Source organism: Aquarana catesbeiana, linkage group LG05, assembly GCF_042186555.1.
Source record: "Aquarana catesbeiana isolate 2022-GZ linkage group LG05, ASM4218655v1, whole genome shotgun sequence".
In the NCBI taxonomy this organism is placed as follows: Eukaryota; Metazoa; Chordata; class Amphibia; order Anura; family Ranidae; genus Aquarana; species Aquarana catesbeiana.
The window spans coordinates 15,652,365-15,665,399 of NC_133328.1; the positions used below are offsets into that span (position 1 = coordinate 15,652,365).

General features: G+C 47.0%; 1 protein-coding gene across 12 annotated transcripts in view; it reads right to left on the minus strand.

The window, feature by feature from the left end:
• Positions 1 to 12,251, minus strand: part of OBSCN (obscurin, cytoskeletal calmodulin and titin-interacting RhoGEF) — a 407,958-nt gene extending 395,707 nt beyond the window's left edge. For all 12 annotated transcript variants that reach the window (XM_073629454.1, XM_073629462.1, XM_073629460.1 and 9 more), the window contains exon 1: positions 11,845 to 12,251. The gene's annotated coding sequence lies outside the window, so the exon portion shown is untranslated. The remainder of the gene's footprint in view (positions 1 to 11,844) is intronic.
• Between the last annotated feature and the right edge of the window lie 784 nt (positions 12,252 to 13,035).

The following is a 13,035-nucleotide window of genomic DNA, read 5'->3' on the forward strand; positions in this document are numbered from 1 at the left end:
TCTGGGGACCCTGATGTAAGGGGGGGGCTCTCTGGGGACCCTGATGTAAGGGGGGGGATCTCTGGGGACCCTGATGTAAGGAGGAGGCTCTCTGGGGACCCTGATGTAAGGGGGGGTTTCTGGGGACCCTGATGTAAGGAGGAGGCTCTCTGGGGACCCTGATATAAGGAGGAGGCTCTCTGGGGACCCTGATGTAAGGAGGGGCTCTCTGGGGACCCTGATGTAAGGGGGGGCTCTCTGGGGACCCTGATGTAAGGAGGAGGCTCTCTGGGGACCCTGATGTAAGGGGGGGGGTTTCTGGGGACCCTGATGTAAGGAGGAGGCTCTCTGGGGACCCTGATGTAAGGGGGGGGCTCTCTGGGGACCCTGATGAAGGGAGGAGGCTCTCTGGGGACCCTGATGTAAGGGGGGGGGGCTCTCTGGGGACCCTGATGTAAGGAGGGGCTCTCTGGGGACCCTGATGTAAGGGGGGGCTCTCTGGGGACCCTGATGTAAGGAGGAGGCTCTCTGGGGACCCTGATGTAAGGGGGGGCTCTCTGGGGACCCTGATGTAAGGAGGGGCTCTCTGGGAACCTTGATGTAAGGGGGGCTCTCTGTGGACCCTGATGTAAGGGGGGGGCTCTCTGGGGACCCTGATGTAAGGGGGGGGGCTCTCTGGGGACCCTGATGTAAGGGGGGCTCTCTGGGGACCCTGATGTGGGGGGAGGCTCTCTGGGGACCCTGATGTGGGGGGGGCTCTCTGGGGACCCTGATGTGGGGGGAGGCTCTCTGGGGACCCTGATGTGGGGGGAGGCTCTCTGGGGACCCTGATATAAGGAGGAGGCTCTCTGGGGACCCTGATGTAAGGGGGGGGCTCTCTGGGGACCCTGATGTAAGGGGGGGGCTCTCTGGGGACCCTGATGTAAGGAGGAGGCTCTCTGGGGACCCTGATGTAAGGGGGGGGTTTCTGGGGACCCTGATGTAAGGAGGAGGCTCTCTGGGGACCCTGATATAAGGAGGAGGCTCTCTGGGGACCCTGATGTAAGGAGGGGCTCTCTGGGGACCCTGATGTAAGGGGGGGCTCTCTGGGGACCCTGATGTAAGGAGGAGGCTCTCTGGGGACCCTGATGTAAGGGGGGGGGTTTCTGGGGACCCTGATGTAAGGAGGAGGCTCTCTGGGGACCCTGATGTAAGGGGGGGGGGCTCTCTGGGGACCCTGATGAAGGGAGGAGGCTCTCTGGGGACCCTGATGTAAGGGGGGGGGGGCTCTCTGGGGACCCTGATGTAAGGAGGGGCTCTCTGGGGACCCTGATGTAAGGAGGGGCTCTCTGGGGACCCTGATGTAAGGGGGGGCTCTCTGGGGACCCTGATGTAAGGAGGAGGCTCTCTGGGGACCCTGATGTAAGGGGGTCTCTCTGGGGACCCTGATGTAAGGAGGGGCTCTCTGGGAACCTTGATGTAAGTGTGGGGGGGAGGCTCTTTGGGGATCCTGATGTAATGATAATATATATAATATATAATGTAATATATAAATAAATAAATATATATATATATATATATATATATATATATATACACACACATGTATATTATATACTTGCCCACCCAAGCGTATGACTTTGTTTACTTTGCTGCTATGGGCTCTAGCCCCAGATCTTTTGTAGACCTAGCAACACCCCTGGTTTAGAGTGTAAGCTCCATGAGCAAAGCCCTCCTAGTCCTTCTGTATTGAACTGTGTTGTAATAGTAATTGTAAAGTGTGTGTTCTCTCTCTCTCTCTCTCTCTCTCTCTCTTTTTTTCCTCACGTGTGAATAGGCCCCAAAGCTTCTGCCTTTTTTTAATTAAGGCTGTGTTCACACTGGAATCAGATTGCATATGTGTTCAGACCCATGCGATCCGATTCCATAGTTTGCAATTCTGCGTTCTGCGAACCAATTGGGGGGGGGGTGTCATTAACTTTCTATTACCATCCACAGCATTTCGCAGAGAGCAGTGTGAACTGCCTGCGATTCAGATGCGATGCGGGAACCCGCAGTGAATTCTCGCTGGTTCCCGCATACAGGGCCGGATTAACATAGGGGCTGGTGGAGCTGCAGCTCCAGGCCCCTCCCTCAATATAGGCCCATGCCAGTGGCTTATGAATATCTGTGTGCCTTCCTGAAGGAAGAGAAGCCCTCTGCACACATGGAGGAGACAAGTCAGTGCAGCCGAGCCCTGTCTCTGTCGCTGCCTCCTGACTCCTATCACAGGATCTGTTCACTCACACAGATCCTCCTCAGTGTCTGGGAGCTGTCTGGGGGAGGGGCGCTGATGTTCTCCTAACAAGCAGGAGCCCGGGAGGAAGGACATCTCCCATGCTGTTGTTGAGATAAGGTTAGTACATTTGTTAGGAAGGTGTTTTATTGTGCTAGGGGAAAGACTGCTGCTTCCCCCCATGTAATGTGCCCAGTGCCCACCATGTCATGTGCATTGCAGTGCCCCCATGTAATGTGCTGTGCCCACCATGTCATGTGCATTGCAGTGCCCCCATGTAATGTGCTGTGCCCACCATGTCATGTGCATTGCAGTGCCCCCATGTAATGTGCTGTGCCCACCATGTCATGTCATGTGCATTGCAGTGCCCCCCATGTAATGTACAGTGCCCCCATGTAATGTGCTGTGCCCACCATGTCATGTGCATTGCAGTGCCCCCCGTGTAATGTGCTGTGCCCACCATGTCATGTGCATTGCAGTGCCCCCATGTAATGTGCTGTGCCCACCATGTCATGTCATGTGCATTGCAGTGCCCCCATGTAATGTGCTGTGCCCACCATGTCATGTCATGTGCATTGCAGTGCCCCAATGTAATGTGCTGTGCCCACCATGTCATATGCATTGCAGTGCCCCCATGTAATGTGCTGTGCCCACTATGTCATGTGCATTGCAGTGCCCCCATGTAATGTGCTGTGCCCACCATGTCATGTCATGTGCATTGCAGTGCCCCCATGTAATGTGCTGTGTCCACCATGTCATGTCATGTGCATTGCAGTGCCCCCATGTAATGTGCTGTGCCCACCATGTCATGTGCATTGCAGTGCCCCCATGTAATGTGCTGGGCCCACCATGTCATGTCATGTGCATTGCAGTGCCCCCCATGTAATGTGCTGGGCCCACCATGTCATGTCATGTGCATTGCAGTGCACCCCATGTAATGTGCTGTGCCCACCATGTCATGTGCATTGCAGTGCTCCCATGTAATGTGCTGTGCCTACCATGTCATGTCATGTGCATTGCAGTGCACCCCATGTAATGTGCTGTGCCCACCGTGTCATGTGCATTGCAGTGCCCCCCATGTAATGTACAGTGCCCACCATGTCATGTAATGTGCTGTGCCCACCATGTCATGTGCATTGCAGTGCCCCCATGTAATGTGCTGTGCCCACTATGCCATGTCATGTGCATTGCAGTGGCCCCATGTAATGTGCTGTGCCCACTATGTCATGTGCTGTGCATTGCAGTGCCCCCCATGTAATGTGCTGTGCCAACTATGTCATGTGCTGTGCATTGCAGTGCCCCCCATGTAATGTGCTGTGCCCAGTATGTAATTTGCTGTGCATTGCAGTGCTCACTATGTATTGTGCAGTGCCCACCATGTCATGTGCTGTACATTGCAGTGCCCACCATGTAATGTGCTGTACATTGCAGTGCCCACCATGTCATGTGCTGTACATTGCAGTGCCCACCATGTAATGTGCTGTGCCATGCAGTGATCCCACCAAGTAATGTACAGTGCCCACCATGTAATGTGATGTGCCATGCAGTGCCCACCATGTCATGTGCTGTGCCCACCCTGCCATGTGTTGTGCCCAGCATGTAGTGTGTTGTGCCCACTGTGCAATGTGCTGGGCTGTTCAGCAGTGCCCACCATGTCATGTGCAGTTCCTAACATGTAATGTGCAGTTGCATTGCCCACAATGAAATGTGCTATGCCTTGCAGTGCCCACCATGTAATGTGTTGTGCCATTCAGTGCCCACCATGTAATGCGCTGTGCCCACCACGTTATGTGCTGTGCCATGCAGTGCCCACCATGTAATGCGCTGTACTCACCATGTAATGTGCTGTGCCATGCAGTGCCAACCGTGTCATGTGCAGTGCCCACCATGTAAATTACTGTGCAGTGCCCACCCTGTCGTGCTGTGTTGTGCCCACCATGTCATGTGCTGCGCCATGCAGTGCTTACCATGTAATCTGCTGTACCCAGCATGTAATGTGCTGTACATTGTCCACCATGGCATGTGCCGTGCAGTACCCACAGTGGAATGCGCTATGCAGGGCTCACCATGTCATGTGCGGTGTCCACCAATTAATGTGCTGTGCTCACATTGTAATGTGCTGTGCTGTGTCATGCAGTGCCCACCATGTCATGTGGTGTCATGCAGTGCCCACCTTGTCATGTGCTGTGCAGTGCCCACCATGCCATGTGCAGTACCCACCATATAATATGCTGTGCCCACCATATAATGTGCTGTGCAGTGCCCACTTGTAATGTGCAATGCCCACCATGTAATGTGCTCAGCTGTGCCCACCATGTCATGTGCTGTGCCCACCATATAAGGTCCTGTGCCCATCTTGTGCATGTGCTGTGTTGTGCCCACCATGCAATGTGCTGTGTTGTGCAGTACCAACCATGTCATGTGCTGTGCCCACCATATAATGTACTGTGCCTACCTTGTAATGTGCTGTACTGGGCAGTGCCAACAGTGTAATGTGCTGTGCTTCACCCACCATTAAATGTGCTGTATCCATGTATCCACCATGTAATGTGTAGTGTCAACCATGTAATGTACTGTGCTATTCCCCCCCCCCCCGTGTAATGTACTATGCTGTGCCCCCCACAGACTCACCCCCTCACTCTCACACCCCCTCTCTCTCTCTCTTTCACCCCCGCTCTCTCATCCCCTCTCTTTCACCCTGTACTCCCTCTCACCCCCTTCATCCCCCATTCTCTCTCTCTTGCCCCCTTCAACCCCCTCTTTCCTACCACCTTCTCTCTCTTTCACCCTCTCTCTATTCCCCTTTTTCTCACCTCCTCTCTCTCGTCCCCATCTCTCTCATTCAACGCCTTTCTCTCTCTTTTCCCCTCCCTCTCATCCCCTATTTTTCAGCCCCCTATCTTGCTATCACCCCCCCCTCTCTCTCTCTCTCTCTCTCTCTCTCAACCACTCTCTCACACTCTCTTTCTTTAATTTAATTCAACAAAAAATTGTTTGCGTTTTTCATTTTATTTATTTTCATAAAAAGGCCCACCAAAATCCTTAGCACCAGGCCCATGTTGCTCTTAATCGGGCCCTGCCCGCATAGCACCAGTGTGAACCGACTGTGTGAATAGGCCCTAAAACTTCTGTCTTATTTTTTTTTATTGAATTCAGAACAACAAGTTTTAAGTTTGAGCAAACAGTTAAAATTACATAAAACAAACATCACTGAGTTATCCGAAATGTAAAAAAATAAATAAAAGAATCAGTTAAAAATAAATAAATAAATACAAATAAACAAATAAAATAAAAAGAGTAACAGCAACAAAAATGTGTAGTACATATATATAATAGAGTTTTAAAAAAGTGTGAAAACTTTTTGAAGAACCTAAACGCACCAAAAATGCACAGGAACACACATGTCCTTACTTAAGGTTGAAGCCGTGTTCCAGGCGCAAAAAAATCTTTTTTTAAAAGTCAGCAGCTACAAACACTGCAGCTGCTGACTTTTAATAAGGACACTTACCTGTCCAGGGAGCTTGCGATGTCGGTCCCCCCCCGAGGTCGATCCATCCATCGGATCAGGTGCAGGCGCCGCCATTCCAACTAAGCCTTGCGGCTTTACTGCCGGTTTCCGACTGTGCATGCGCGAGTCACATGGCGCTTTGTGAATGGCCAGCTTGTCTTCTGGGATACACACAGGACCCAGAAGACGGCGGGGGAGGGGGGCTTGCCACAGAAGAGGACGTGGCGTCCTGGGCCGCGGCTCGGCTGGTCCGGAAGTACACTCAGTACTTCCTAAAAAAGGTACTAAAGGAATTTTTTTTTTTTAAATATCCAAAAACATGGGATGGAGTGGTGGTCCTTCATTTAACCTCCCTGGCGGTATGATTATTTCTGATTTTAGGTGCTGAAAGCGGTACAATTATTTTGCACAGAAATTTGGCGTTTTATATTGTAGGCCTGTAATTCTTAGGAATAGTTCACTTAAATCTGTCCAAACAAGAGTCTAGTAGACATCCTGGGTATGATAAAGTTTGAAAAACGAAATAAAAAATTATAATATAATAAATAACTATAAATAATTATAACAAATAATAATATAATAATAATAAAAATTATATAATAATGTAATCAAATCAAAAACACTGAAATTTGCTCAGTTCCAGAATTTTAGCTTTTGTTACTTTTAGTGTTTGATGACGGATCTCCCCACAAATCACTATCGCTCAATTCTGCGAGTGATTCTAATTTATTATCGCTTTTTTCTAGCTGCTCTAAAACCACTTTTGATGTAAAGAGACAGTTTTGGTTGCTATGGACAATCTCCAGTTTCCTGACAGAAAGAACAGTTTTATATATAAAACTGCATGCAGGACACTGGGCAGACCACTAGGGACAAAGGGGATGTGTAGTTATTTGATACAGTAATGTAATCTGTAAGATTACAGTATACTGTATCTATACTGTGTGTTTCACTTTTGAATTTACCACCGAACTCCGTCCCCGTGCGTCGCAACGCTCGCAGGGAACGGAGCTCGGCACTGTGAATCGAGCGAGACACAGCGGCTCGCTGATCACAGCGAGGAGAAATCGCAGGATCCAGGGGACAAGGTAAGTAAACTCTTCCTGGATCCTGCGATGCAAGCCCGAGTCTGGCTCGGGGATACCGCTTTTGGTATGTAAAATCCAACCCGAGCCAGACTCGGGAATACCGCCAGGGAGGTTAAGACCACCTCTCAAAAGTGGGTGGAACTCCGCTTTAAGAATAAAGAGGGGGGGGGGATGCACTGGACTGCATCAAAAATGCACCAAAAACGTGTCAAAAATGCGCATGCAGAAAAGCATCTGGAACACATCCGGACTGCATTTCTATGGTGTGAACTGGACCTCACTGTACTGGGGTCCGGTGCATTTTTGATGCTTTTTTTTTCCTGTATAGTCCAGTGCAGGAAAAAATGCAACATGTTCTACTTTTTATTTTTTTCTGGAACTGACCACACTGGTGTAAACTATGCCATTGGAAACCATATAACCTACTTTCCATGCGTTTTTTGATGCAGAAAAAAAAACGCACTGGACTGCACTGTACTGCACTGAACGCACTGGACTGCATGTGGTGATAACTGGGCCTCAATCAAACTCGATCGGCCGGGGCAGAAAATGATTAATGGTTGTGCGATCCATTGTTGATGAATCTGATCGTATTGCAAACAACTGGATTATGTGATTGCATGGCGGTAAACAGAGATGTGATCAATAAATGATGGTCATATCTTTGATATAGCGATCGAAATCCACAAATATGGCGGATTGTCAACTATAGATCGTTCGGAAAAAGAAAGCGATAATTTATCAAAGCCTGTATGGCCACTATAAATCTGGCCATACTTTATACAATTTTTTTTTTTGTTCGGTTTCCTTTAGTTTTACCTTCAACTATGTAGTAGAAGGGCCTCCCTGATTGGATGCAAAGTGTTTAGGTGTGACCTCATATTAGATGGTTTTGGTAAATCTAAAGGAAAATCGTATGGCCAGTCTAAAGCCTCGTACACACGATCGAATTTTCCGCAGACAAAAACCTCGGACTTTTGTCCGAAGGCGTGCGCCTGGATTTTGTCTTGCATACAAGCGGCAAGGAATTGTCGGCCAACAAACACGAACGTAGTGACGTAGTACATGTTTTTTTTAGCTCCTTAGCGCCACCCTTTGGGCTCCTTCTGATAATTTCGTGTTAGTAGAAGTTTGGTGAGTGTTGATTCGCGCTTTTCATTTAGCGATTTTCGTTTCGTGCTTTTCAGTTTTTTTCTGAACGGCCGTTCGTCAACCAGCCATGTTGCGGAATTGGAGGAAATAACGTGTTATTTATTATTGGCCTTGGAGTTATTGCTTTGACCCAAGTCCAGTCCAGAAACAGGAGGAGGAGGATTTCTTGGACCAAAAATTGGTTGCTTTATTAAATCGTGAGCAATTATGTCATATGCCTTTGCTGCGGGAGCTCCAGAAGAATAATCCGGATGATTTTCGGAATTATCTCCGGATGACGGACCCCTGCTTTCACCAACTCTTGGCATTGCTGACCCCCTATATTAAGAAGCAGGAAACATGCATGAGGCTTTTATTTTATTTTTTGGTTGAATAATAATGATTTGATTTGGTATATTTTCTAGATTTTTGGATGCATAGAATGCACTTTTTGGTTAAGTTCTATTGGCAGATATCATGTCTAATTTTATTTGTTTTCTTTTGTTTTCTTTTTTTAATGCACAATAAAAAAATTGTGTAGAATAATACTTGGCTATGTGTTTTACTTCCAATGACAGTTTGGGAGTCGGCAGTTACATTTAAAAAAAATACAATGTAAAATTGACAAGGGACACCAACATAGTTGTATCTTTGATTTTAAAAACTACAGGATAATGGTGTTGTGGTAACTTGCACCAAAAAAAAAAAAAAAGCATAATAATAATATTCTTGATATCACTAGAAAATAAACGCCTTTTAAAATACGTTTGCAATAAACTCCATCAGTATCACCAGCAAAGCAGCTTCATTATTATCCCATTAAAGAAGAAGAGAATTGTGCGCTGCATTTCCAGATTTTATAATTTGCCGCGTCACGAATGTTATTTCTCCATTACGAACGCAAGTTTACAAGACCGACCGCTTCCGGCTCGTCCTTGCTTCCGAGCATGCGTGTTTGTACTTTGGACTTTTGTCCGACGGACTTGTGTACACACGCTCGGGAAAATCCCGACAACAGACATTTGTCCGCGGAAATTTTTAAAACCTGCGATCCAACATTCGTCCGCGGAAAATCCAACAACAATTGTCCGATGGAGCGTACAATAGTTACATAGTTACATAGTTAGTCAGGTTGAAAAAAGACACAAGTCCATCTAGTTCAACCATAAAAATAAATAAATAAACAAATAAATAAAATAAATAATATCATACAATCCCATATACACAATTTTATACCCACAGATGATCCAGAGGAAGGCGAAAAAACCCCAGCAGAGCATGATCCAATTTGCTACAGCAGAGGAAAAAATTCCTTCCTGATGCCAGAGAGGCAATCAGATTTTCCCTGGATCATCTTTACCTATAAAGGTCAGTACCCAGTTATATTGTGTACATTTAGGCTCGATTCACACTAATGTGTTTTTTTGATGCATTTTGCATTTTGAAATTTTTTAACATGGGTTCCTATGGAACATGTTCACATCAATGCATTTTTGTGCCTCTGCGTTTTTGGAAAGGGTCGGGGACTTTTTTTCCATGCAAAATGCAGCCTTTTGCGCATAATAGAATTCAATGGACCCGCATCCAAAATGCAAGTACTGCGTATCTACTGCGTTTTTGCCACATTTTTGCGTTTTTTTAATTTCTTTTTTTTTTACACTGTATATAGCTGGTTGCTAAGCAACCACAGTGTAAAAAAAAAACCACTGTAAAAAAAAAAAACGCAAAATGCGGCAAAAACGCATGTTCAAAAACACGGCAAAGCAACATGCATAAATGTGAATCGAGTCTAAGGAAAGTATCCAGGCCTTTTCTTAAAGCAATCTACTGAGCTGACCAGAACCACCTCTGGAGGGAGTCTATTCCCACATTTTCACAGCTCTAATGCCCCGTACACGCGGTCGGATTTTCCGACTGGAAATGTGCGATGGGAGCTTGTTGTCGGAAATATCAACCAGCGCGTGGGCTCCATCGGACCTTTTCCGTCTGAGTTTCCGACAAACAAAATTTGGGTTCTGGATCTCAAATTTTCCGACAAACAAAATCCGTCGTCCAGAAATTCCGACCGCGTGTAGACAATTCCGACGCACAAAATTCCACGCATGCCTCGGAATCAAGCAGAAGGAGCCGCGCTGGCTATTGAATCTTAATTTTTCTTGGCTCGTCATACGTGTTGTACGTCACCGCGTTCTTGACGTTTCGTAATTTCCGTCAAGATTTGTGCGACCGTGTGTATGCAAGACAAGTTTGAGCCAACATCCGTCGGGAAATAAAAACATGGATTTTGTTGTCGTAATGTCCGATTGTGTGTACAGGGGCGTAACTGTGAAGAAACCTTTCTGTATTTGGAGATGAAATCTATTTTCCTCTAGATGTAAAGAGTGCCCCCTTGTCCTCTGTGTTGACCGTAAAGAGAATAACTCAACACCAAGTTCACTATATGGACCCCTTTTATATTTGAACATGTTGATCATATCCCCCCTTATTCTCCTCTTCTCAAGAGAGAATAAATTCAGTTCCTCTCATTTTTCCTCATAGCTGATCTCCTCCATGCCTCTTATCAGTTTGGTTGCTCTTCTCTGCACTTTCTCCAGTTCCCCGATATCCTTTTTGAGATCTGGAGCCCAAAACTGAACTGCATATTCCAGATGAGGTCTTACTAATGATTTGTACAGGGGGGCAAAATGATATATCTCTCTCTGGAGTCCATACCTCTCCTAATACAAGAAAGGACTTTCCTCGCTTTGGAAACCGCAGCTTGGCATTGCATGTTATTATTGAGCTTATGATCTACCAAACCCCCCCCCAGATCCTTCTCCACCATGGATCCCCCCAGTTGTACTCCCCCTAGTATGTATGATGCATATTCTTACCCCCCCCCAAGTGCATAACTTTACATTTATCAACATTAAACCTCATCTGCCACATAGTCACCCAATTAGACAGAGCATTGAGGTCGGCTTCTAAATTGGAGACATCCTGTAAGGTCAGATATTCGGATTTTCCGCCAACAGCCTGTCCTCACACAATTCCCGTCGGAAAATCCGATCGTGTGTGTACGAGGCTTAATCCCATACACACTATTCGATTTCCTGTCGATTTTTGTCTTCGGATTTACCAAAACCATGTAATAGGAGGTCAAACCTTGACGCCGCGTACACACGACCGAGATTTTGGTGGGAAAAAAAGATACGACGGCTTTTCCGACGGGATTTACGTTCAAGTTTGCCTTGCCATACACGCGGTCACGCAAAAGTTCTCCGAACTTTCGACCGTCAAGAACGCGGTGTGACGTACAACACATGCGACGAGCCGAGAAAAATGAAGTTCGGCGCTTCCGAGCATGCCTCGAATTGTTTCCGAGCATGCGTAGGAATTTCGCGAGTCGGAAATTGCCTACAGACGATCACATTTTTTGGATAGGAACTTTTTCCGACCTGAAAAATTGAGAGCCTGCTCCCAATCTTTTGCTGGCTGGAATTTGTCCAGCAAAAGTCCGACGGAGCATACACACACACACACACACGGTCGGAATTTTCCGACCAAAAGCTCTCATCGGTCTTTTGCTGGCCGAATTTCCGATCGTGTGCACGCGGCATTAGAGTTTCAATTTGTATGCAATCAGGCAGACCCCTCGCACTACAGGGTTTTGGTAAATCTGAAGACAAAAATGCTGCAGAAAATCTAATAGTGTGTGTGTGGGGGGGTCTTACAGTCAAGGCCAATCAGCTGGCGGGGAACTACAATCCTGGTTTACTAAGTTCTGAGTTCCAGCATTACCAGCTGGTGGGTGTCCGGTAATGCCACGCCCACCTGACCAATACCGATCGATAATTAACCCTTTCAGGTAACAACTTAATAAAAGTTCTATTAAAAAACATTACCTGATTTTTTTTTTTTTTTGTTCTTCAGACCTCCTCCTGTCTTCAGAGATTGTTGGGCGCAGTAGAAGGAAGCCCCCCGCCGCTCATGGGGACAGCTCTCCGTCCTTCAGAATTTTTTTTTTTTTTGGAAAGTTTTGTAGATCCCGGGTTGTTTGTCTTTTTTTTTTTCTCTCTTAAATCCAGTTTTTGGGGGACGAAAAAGGACAGAATTTTTAGTTTTGTTTTTTTTTTTAGAAGGGTTCAGGCTGATCCCCCCCTCCCAGAATATCAGCTTGTCCTCCTCTGCAGCAGGGAGAAAAGAAAAGTCATCTGAAGGGTACCCTGGGAGCCCCTGCGATGGGTGGGAGGGTGTCTGGTGTCTGCCGGCTTCCAGCTCCAAAATAGACCCTGGTGTCACTTACTGTGGAGCCTGCACTTCATGTGATAGAGGGATGGGGGGGGGGAGGGGAGGAGACCAGGGGGGTCAGGCTGTTCCTTTATTTATTTACAAGGAGGAACAATCACAGGGGGGGGGCGACATAAGGAAGGACAGGTGGAACGTACAGTGCGAAACGCTCCGCATTCCAAATCTTCTCGCAAGGGGGGGGGGTCAACGCGGCTTTTGTTAAAATAAACTTAAAGCGTATCTAAAGCCCAAAACCAAAAAATGGCATCTATGCAGCTTACCAGTCCCAGCGTTTCATCAACGTGCATTATTGCGCTTTCGTTTTTTTTTTTGCTTGCACTTTTAGCGCACGACACCCATTCAGTTCAATAGGCTGACCGACGTGCGACAAATGTGCCAAAGGTGCTCATGTAACTTTTTAGGGCGCTGAGCTTTATGCATTTTAAACAGTTCCCACCCGGGCATTCCTCTCCTACGTGTAAAAATCAGTATTTTATTATTTTTATTTTTTTTGCAAGAAAATTAATCAGAACTCTCAAACATTTTATATATATATATTTTTTTGGCAGAGACCCTAGGGTCCCGAAAATACGTTCCGACATCGGGAGCTCATGTCGCATGACGTGTAAAAATCAATGTTTCCCTATGGGAGCCGTCCTAACTGGTCCGACACAAGTCGGTCCGACTTGACAGTGGGTGGGGTGTCAGCAAGGTTGTAGTGGGGTGCCGGGTAGGAGGAGGATGAGGATGACAGGGGGTAGTGTGTTAGGGAGGTTGCAGTGGGGTGCCAGGTGTGATGAAGATGA